Source organism: Mobula hypostoma, chromosome 18, assembly GCF_963921235.1.
Source record: "Mobula hypostoma chromosome 18, sMobHyp1.1, whole genome shotgun sequence".
Classification (NCBI taxonomy): Eukaryota; Metazoa; Chordata; class Chondrichthyes; order Myliobatiformes; family Myliobatidae; genus Mobula; species Mobula hypostoma.
The window spans coordinates 54,774,564-54,783,523 of NC_086114.1; the positions used below are offsets into that span (position 1 = coordinate 54,774,564).

Below are 8,960 nucleotides of genomic sequence, written 5' to 3' on the forward strand. Positions count from 1 at the left end.
CACTAAAAGATCCACGCTGGTGAGAATGCTGTGTGAGCTGATCCAGTTACAAGCTGACACTCGCCAAAAAGGATTGCACATGTACATGTATGTTTACGCGGGACTAGGTACCTGAACCAGTGCTCCTGACTTGGCTCAGCATATTTCAGACATGGACAAACCTAGGTTTAAAACTTATTGACTTTTAAACAACAAAAGGCAAGAAATGGCATGAGTATGAATCGCCAATCATCTGAAAATAACTTGTCTTTAAAATTAACTTCTGCAATAAACCAATTACATAATTATTAGCTAGAAATTGGAAACTGTCCAAATTAACCCAAAAGTTTTTTAACTGCATGCTGGACTTAAATCTGAGAGTTATCATTCTATATTCATGACCATGCTCAGAACTTAACTGAAATCACTTTTCTGATCTGACATCACCACAGATTAGCTGAAACACTGATAGCACCCACTATTTGACTCAGGGGGTGGGGGTAAAGTCAGCATATGATGGAATCTGGAGCAACATGCAAAGCCCTGGAGGAACTCAACGGATGCTGTCTGACCCACTAAGTATCTCCAGCACGTCTCATGTTGCACTGCTTCACCCAAATGGTCTCACTTTGTTTTTTTTTCCTTTCCACTTGCATTTGGGCCTGAGAGGGCAGATGGTGGATTTGGAATTTAGAAATCTAGAGTCTGGGGGAAATAATCTCTGGATTATAAAAAAAAGTCTGAACTAACTAGGAATTTCTTGAGGGTTTTGAATTTTGGAAATCTCTATCTCAACACTTAAAATATTTTGAAAGCAGATTAATGCACTTGAGGGTTAGGGAGTATCAGGTGGAAACTGAAGCTGGGGCCAACATCATATCAGCCACAAAAAAAATCATTGCACGGTGGCCTACCCTGCTCCCAAATGGTTAAAATATCTTCAGTATTTCAGATTACTTGTTAATTATGTTATTATAAAAATATGATTTAAAGTCATACCTCAGTCACCTTCTTAGTTCAAATGGCTCAGAGAGCATTTTCTCAACATGAATGAGGCAGTAATTTGAAGGTATTCGGGTCTGTTTCCAGTGGCCCTAACCTGTGTTAGTGATAAGACTGGGCTTTTTAAGATCTATGGCAAGCCAAACTTTGCGCAAACTTGGCTTTCCACAGGGCATATCTTTAAGATATACTCTCACAAAAGGTTTGGATGACTAGTTTTTTTTAAATGGCAGTTTCGTTTCTTCTTGTAGCTTACACAAAAATGCTGTAGGTGTAATACTGCACAGAGAAGCAGTTTAGCAAAGATTACAAGGAGTCCTTGATCAGCTGGGTAAATGGGCCAAGGAACGGCAAATGGAGTTTAATTCAGATAAGTACGAGGTGTTGCATTTCAGCAAGTCAAAGTAAGGTAGGACTTCCACAGTGAGCAGAAGGGCCCTGGGACTTGTTCTAGAACAGAGGGACCTTGGAATACAAGTACACGGTTCACTGAAAGAGGAGAAGTAGAGTCACCTGAAGATGAAGGTGGCTTTTGGCATGCTGGCCTTTGAGTATAAAGTTGGGAAGTCATGGTGCAGTTGTATGAGACACTGGTGAAACTGCACTTGGGAGTACTGTGTTCAATTTTGGTCACCGTTCTTGGAAAAATTAAACTTAAATAAGTGCAGAGAAGATTTACAAGGACGTTGCTAGGACTTGAGGAACTGAGTTACAGAAGAGTTTGGACAGACTAGGATTTTTTCATCTTGGAGTGTTGGAAACTTGAGAAGTGATCTTCTAAAGGTGTATAAAAATGAGCATAGATAGGGTGAATGCACTTGATTCTTCAGTGCATTCAGTGAAAAGATTAAGAACTCGAGGGTATAGTTGAAAAGAGTAAAATAGAAACTTGAGGAGTAACTTTTTTTCCCCTTAGAGGGTTGTATTTATGTGGAATGAGTTGCCACAGGAAGTGGTTGAAGCAAGTTCAGTCATAATACTTATAGACTCTTGGACAGATACGTGGATGGAAAAGGCTATTATCAAACGTGGGCAAGTGGGAGTCTTGGTTGGTGTGGACCAGTTAGACCGAAGACCCTGTTTCTGCACTATATAACTCTGTGAAGGTAGCCTCTTCAACATCGCTTCTGCTACACAAGGGAACACAAAGGTCAAGAAACTGCAGCTGCTGAAAGCTGGAGCAGCAAAACCAAATAGCTGGAGGGACGCAGGGATAGGTTAGGCAGCATCCATAGGGAGAAGTGGACAGTTGATATTTCGAGTTAAGAATTCAAGAGACTTCTTGTGAAAAAAATCAAAGTGCAGGTCTTGTCAGATAAAATGATTTGCTGCTTTAATTAAAAAAAAGTCTTCTTGGAATCAAACCCAGCTGGTGGCATAGTGGCATCAACGTTGGACTTTGGGTTGCAAGGTCCCGAGTTCGAATCCAGCCGGCTCCCCTGCACGCTTTCCATCCGTGCTGGGTTATGAGCTGGTGATCTCTTTGGAAACTCACCCGGCAGAAGGCAATGGAACTTGCCTCTCGTATGCGGTTCGCCACTACATCAGAGAGGCATGGAGGGAAATCATCCGCTAACTGGAGAAACCCCGGATGCGACGTACCTTTCCTCTCCTTTTTCCTTCTTGGAAATATGTAACATGTTCTCATTGCTGAGCAATGCAAACACATTTTAAAAAACTTAATGGGATCACCACAAAAAGATCTAAAACAGAAGTTTACCATTTGGAGCAGATTTTGTTACTGTGTCATATTCTTAACTGACAAGTAATAATTATAATCAAAATGAAAAAGAGTTAGTGTGCTGACTAGAGAACAGCTGTTGATGGTAATGATCTTTGTAAATGCACGAATGAAACAGGGGCTGGTAAAATTCATGTGTTCAATGTTCCTACTCCACTCCCATTAAAAAAGATTCAACAGGTGTTTTGATAAATGTGCTGCAGATGAAGGGAAAACTGAACAAGTGCCAAATCAGTTGACACATGGACATTTCCCACATGTTTTGTGACAAACAAATCCTTCCTTAAGGTTAAGGTCATTGCCTTTAATAGCATCAGGGCAATTACAAGGTATTGCAAAGTTGGAACCATTAGGAAAATTCTTACGCAGAAGGATAATTTTAACAAAGTGATGGACACTAATCATCTCAGAGAATTTCTGCTGATGTTCTTCAGTGCAGTTCCTAAACTGGACACCATGCAGATGCTTTCATGATCTTCACCACTGGGAGTACATGGGGGGTTAGTTTCCATTCACACGTCCTTGCAGAATGTACCCGCAATGTCACCAGTTCACCAACAGTAACCTGAGGGGCCATAGGGAGGAGAGGTCACTATCAACTGAAAGCTTAACAGCTCAGCTGTATGAATAAGAGATCAGTTAATCTGGGCAAGTGACCCTCCTTCTGCTGTTCCCCGAAGACTGCCAACTAGAGAGATGGAGCAAGGGCAAGTCACCAAGCATCTGATGTACAGTGAAGAGCGTTCTGACTGGTGAGGGAGGCTCCAACGCCCAGGGTCACAAGAGGCTGCAGAAGGCTGGGGACTTCGCCAGCTCCATCGCAGAGGCAAGCCTTCCCAATGTTAAAAACATCTTCTAGAGGTGGTGTCTTGAGAAGGAGGCATCCATCACTACGGAGCTGCAGGAGCTTGAAGTTGCACTCAACAATTCAGAAACAGCTTCTTCCCTTCCACCATCAGGTTTCTGAATGATCCATGAACACTGCCTGATTATTTCCCATCACTTATTTATTTTGTAATGTATAGGAATTTTATGTCTTTGTCCTGCACTACTGCCACAAAACAAGAAATGTCATGATACAGGAGATAGTATGTCTTCATTCTAATACCCAGGCCTGGGTGTTAAGTTCCAATGGTCAAAATGTTGAACACCTTTCAGGACAGAGCAGGATGGGAACAGGAACAGAAATGCTGGACAAACTCAGCCTGTCAGACAGCATCTGTGGAAAGAGAAACTTGGCAACATTTCAGATCAGGAACCTTTCCTCGGAGGGGCTACTGTAGATAGCCCTCTTACCAGAGGTGCTGCTTGATTTGCAAGATTTATCCGGAATTTGTTTTGGTTTAGATCCAAAATGTGCACTTTTCTTGATTTAACCAGAATCTGCACTGGCCCCTTCAGCTCAACTTGTCCTCGCAAACCAAGATGTCCATTTGCACACATTTGGTCCATTTTTCTTGAAACCTTTCCTCTCTAGACTCCTGACCGAATGACAAGGGTAGAATGAGGTGGTGGTTTCAGAAGACAGCATCTATCAATAAGGACCCTCACTAATTCGGACATGCCCTCTTCTCGCTATTACCACAGGGGAGGAGGTACCCACACTCAGTGACTCAGGAACAGCTTCTTCCCCTCGGCATCATATTTCTGAATTGTGCGGTTTATTTTTATAATTCATAGTGATATCTTTGCACTGTTCTGCTACTGCAAAGCAAAGTTCACGTCATTTAAGTCAACAATATTCATGATTCCGAATGGCAACTCATCCGTCACCTGAACATTTCAAATTCTTCACCACGGTGCACGGTTCAGGAACACTAGTGCAACTTGACAATGTTTCTTGACAGCATCTCCCAAGTCCACCACCTCTCGTCGCCGAAAGATACAGCAAGCAGAGCTCGTAAGTACGCCGGAATCCACGTCCCCTTTCAAATCATACGCTCTAACGTGGCCATTTAAAATCTAACCGCACTCTTTCAATGGGTTGCGACAACGTGCAGGAACTGCCTTCCTTAACAGCACCGTGGGGATATATTCAGCGCCAGTTCATAGGACGATCAATGACGAGCGGTAAGTGTTGCCTTTACTAGCGACGCTTACTTCCCGCGGGGGGGAAAAAAACATCAATAACTACTTGCTGTAGAATTCCTCCGGTCGCAAACGAGTGCAAGTGCAATTCTTTTCAAAGTCACTTTCCCCACCCCCACTCCAGAGCCAATGTGAGCGGCTGTTTCAATTACTCAAGCTGTCGAATACTGTTTTTCATGTCTCCGGCACCGTGGATAGATTCACACTGCGTACATTTGTAACGTGATGCACCCAACGTCGGAGGTAGCGGAACTAGGCAGAGTAACATAAAGACCCTTGGAAAAAAACTCCGAACACAAATCTCATTAACCCTATGATCGGTGAACAAGTTCCGGGTCCCACACGGCTACAGATTTCACTCAGTAATGCGGCACTGGCATTTCAGTGGGGAGGGGAGGGCAATGACAGGAAGGACCGAAACGAATTTGCCATTAGCCCCGAGAAACTCCTAACTTATTCGATCACAAGTTATTTCAGGGCCAGCTGCTAACCCCTCAGCGGCCCCGCCCCCACCACACAACGACGCCGGTCAAAGCATCCCGGAAGTTTGAAGTCGCAGGAGGCAGCACGCACAAAATGCTGGAGGAACGCTAAGCTGAGTTCCTGCACTTTGTGTATTCCGCTCCAGATATCCAGCATCTCCGGAGGCTTGTTTCAGACGGCCCACACGGCAAGGAGAACAAGCAACCGTGGAGCGCAGCGGCGACTTATCACTCCCCCCGGCCGCTAACAGCGAGCTGGGACCCTGCCGGGGATTCCTCCCGTGACACGTGACAGGCCGCCACTACTGTGACGCATCAGATCCCGTATCGCGGCAACCCGCCCCCCCAACCATTACTACAAACCCATCCACCAATGACAAGCCTCCGGGAGGCGCTACCAATCAGGTTGGAGTAACTAGGGGGCGGGCCCGCTGCGAGGACGCTAACCAATCAGAGAAGAGGAGGCGGCAACCTTTGCGGGAAACTTGGGGGCGGGATCGTGCCGGCAGAGGGGGTGGGGTTTGATTACGTCACGAAGGGGTGTACTCTGTGCACGGGGCGGGACTTCGGCCGTGTTTACTCCCGGTGAGATTGAGGTGTCGGCCTTTCACCGGGCGTCAGTGGATGGATGGCAGCGGCGGCTCAGCACAGAGAGCCGGGGTCTCCCCCCCATCAATCTCCACCGGAGGGGGATCCCCTCTTTATTGCTGCCCCTCTCCCGCAGTCAGAGTGCGGGAGTTTCGAGCTGGAGGCGGACGAACGGCGTGAGCGCGTTCGGCCATTTGGTCCGCTGCGCGCTCCGTAGCGCGGACTTTTGTTACAGGGCGAGAAGCTTTTGTTACACAGTCGGGACGGGCGGCGGTGGGAGACGGGCGGTAGCGATCACTTAGCCAGGAAGGGCTGGCAACGCGAGGCCACCATTAAAATCGACCAAAACACCCCTTTACAATCATCCTCCCTCCCTACTGGCGGCGGACCAGCCCCCCTAAATACAACGGTGGGAGGGACAGAGACGGCTCGATCACAAGCCAGCTGCACATGCAAACTACGCACCTTCCCTTCCTTCCGCTACACTCTCCATTTTCCACCCTCTCCCCTTTAAATCCCGGCCGCCAAAACAAACACACGCCGGCGCGGCCGAGCACTAAAGAACGAATACATTTAAGGTGGCGGCTGCTGATTACCTCCTGACCGACCCCGCAACCTGCCTTCTTTAAAATCCACACCATGTTGATTATAAATAGTGTTCGGAGGCAAGGAAACACCGAGTGAGCCCTCCCTTCCCATCCCCCTCCCCCCCATAATAAGGCCACCGTGTGCCGGGGCTGTGAGTGGCAGCCGGTCGGTCGCGGGGGAGAGGGACGAGGTAAGGGGACGGGGAAAGGCCATCTGCTCCTTTGCAACCCTAGCCCTCACCCTCACCCTCTTTCGGGCTCCGGCACTCAGTGCGGGCGGCGGGCGCGCTACGCGGTTTCTCTTCCCAACTCCCCTCCTCCTACCCCGAATCTCCGGATACGGATCGCAGCCACAAAGTCCTTGCATGGTTGCCGTGAAATTAAGAATCATTGGGGAAGAGAGGGGAAAGGGGTAAACGGGGGAGATTCCTCACCGCGGCTGGCGCGCACCTCCGCTCACAGGCAGCCGAGCTCCCAGAGATGGAAACACCCCCTTTCATTAACATAGGCCCCGGGAGGAGGCCGCGTCACCGCTTCAAACACAACCCCGCCAAAAGAACCTGTCGACAGGGAGCTCCACCTGGCAACACAACTCGAAACCGGGAGCCGCTTGTATGTCCGTCTCCCGGGCACCGCCGGTGCCCGCATCCTGATCTACCACGCCTTTGCACTGCGGACAGTCGGTATGTTGAAGATTTGCTGAAGGGCAGGCAACGACTGCTAACGCCCAGAAATAACAATGCATTTTAACTATCCGTTGGTGGTTAAATCCCTTTACTATGGGTGGAAATTTGCCTTAGTTGGCAGTGGTACCTGTGTGATCATGTAGATACAAAGATCTAATAGATTTTATACCTTTAAAAGGAAGTTGGGTCATCTAATATTGAGATCGTTCAGTAATGCACACACGTTGCTACATCGAGGATTTACTGTGTGCTATCAAGGCAAATTTCTGTTGGTGAAGTGTTGACCAGCTCCTTCCTTCCTTCTTTAATCAACCACCGATGTCAGGCAGAATTCTGGTTTAAAGTTTTACCTGAAAAACAGCAGCACCCAGAGTGTAAAACCTGCTGCTGTACGGAGTGTTGTGCACATGCATGTTGTTCGTGGAGAAGTGGGATAAAGCGGTTGCAAGTGTTCTGTTTGCTCGCTCGCTGTGTATCTGTGTGCTCCGCTGTACTCCCCCGGACACGCACAGTTGGAATAAGGGACATGCGCAAAAAAAAAACACGAGCGGCGCTGGGCAGAGCCGGACATCGCCGGCGACCCAGGTTCGATCCTAGCGTCGGCGCGGCACATTCTCCCGGCGAGAGCGCGGATTTTCCTCTGAGTGCGTGCACATCTCAAAGACCCGTGCCGCAAATCGCCACTTGCCCGTGGCCGAATGGTAGAATCTGGCGAAAGCTGACGACGATGTGGGAAGGAGCTAAACAACATGGATTAATGTTAATAGATGTTGATGTTCAGCGCGGAGTCCATGGGCTGGTGCGCCGGTTTCATCGACGTGAACAGCGCAACCCAACTCATCGATGCCGACCAAGGGGTGTTCCTGAGCTGGTCCCACTCCCCAGCGTCTGTACAATCAGGTCGGGGTCAGTGAGTGAGTTGTGGGCATGCTATGTCGGCGCTGGAAGCGTGGCGATACTTGCGGGCTGCCCAGCACGATCCACACTGGTGTGAGGCGAAGGATACACTTCGCTGTGTATTTGGATGCACCTGTGACGAACAAAACTAAGCTTTTCTTTATCTTGGCCTCTAAACCTGTCCCAATGTCTTTTTAATGTTACACGTAATGGTACCTGTCTCTAGGACTTCCTCTGGCAGTTGGTTTCATCTACCCATCACCCTCTGGGAGAAAAACTTGCCTTCCGGGTCCCTTTAAATTCTGTCCCCTCTCATCTTAAACCTGTGCCCTCTGTTTCTAGACGCTCCTACCATGGAAAAATGACTGTGACAATCCACTTTATCCTTGTTCCTCGTGAGTTTGCTAACTTGTGTGAGGTCACCCCCTCGGCCTCCTTTACTGTCTTACTGCCCGCTACCCCGCTGGCGTTGGGGGCAGCAACGAAGGTCCTCCATCTTTGGCGGTGTTCATGGCTTTCTTCATCGTGTCGGTAGCTCCCTCTCGGTTTTCACCACTGCTGGCTGGCGAGTCGCGGGTGGAGACTCAGGAACAGCGTCACACTCAGATGTGGAAGGATTCTTCATTGCTGATACATTTAAAAAAAAATGTTTTTTCAGTCAGGGTTGTTAGCCCTGAGCTGAACCCCCAAACCTGGAGGACCAGTGGACCACTCTTAGTCTGACCTCTACCCTTTGACCTGTTTGGCATGGGTGACCCTACCAAGAGCCAAAGCACAAAACCCTGACTCCAGACAACATAGGTTTCCAGGTCTTTGAGGCACGCAAGTCTCCAACCCGTGACAAGGTTGTGGTCCTCCTGGAGGTCAGCCTCCTCTACTTCAGGGAAAACAGACTATCCTTATAACTCAA

The 8,960-nt window shown here is 48.2% G+C and overlaps 1 protein-coding gene across 1 annotated transcript in view; it reads right to left on the minus strand.

Annotated features, from left to right (window-relative positions):
- Positions 1-7,007, minus strand: part of sin3aa (SIN3 transcription regulator family member Aa) — a 139,431-nt gene extending 132,424 nt beyond the window's left edge. Inside the window, exon 1 of the mRNA XM_063070907.1 lies at positions 6,902-7,007. The gene's annotated coding sequence lies outside the window, so the exon portion shown is untranslated. The remainder of the gene's footprint in view (positions 1-6,901) is intronic.
- Between the last annotated feature and the right edge of the window lie 1,953 nt (positions 7,008-8,960).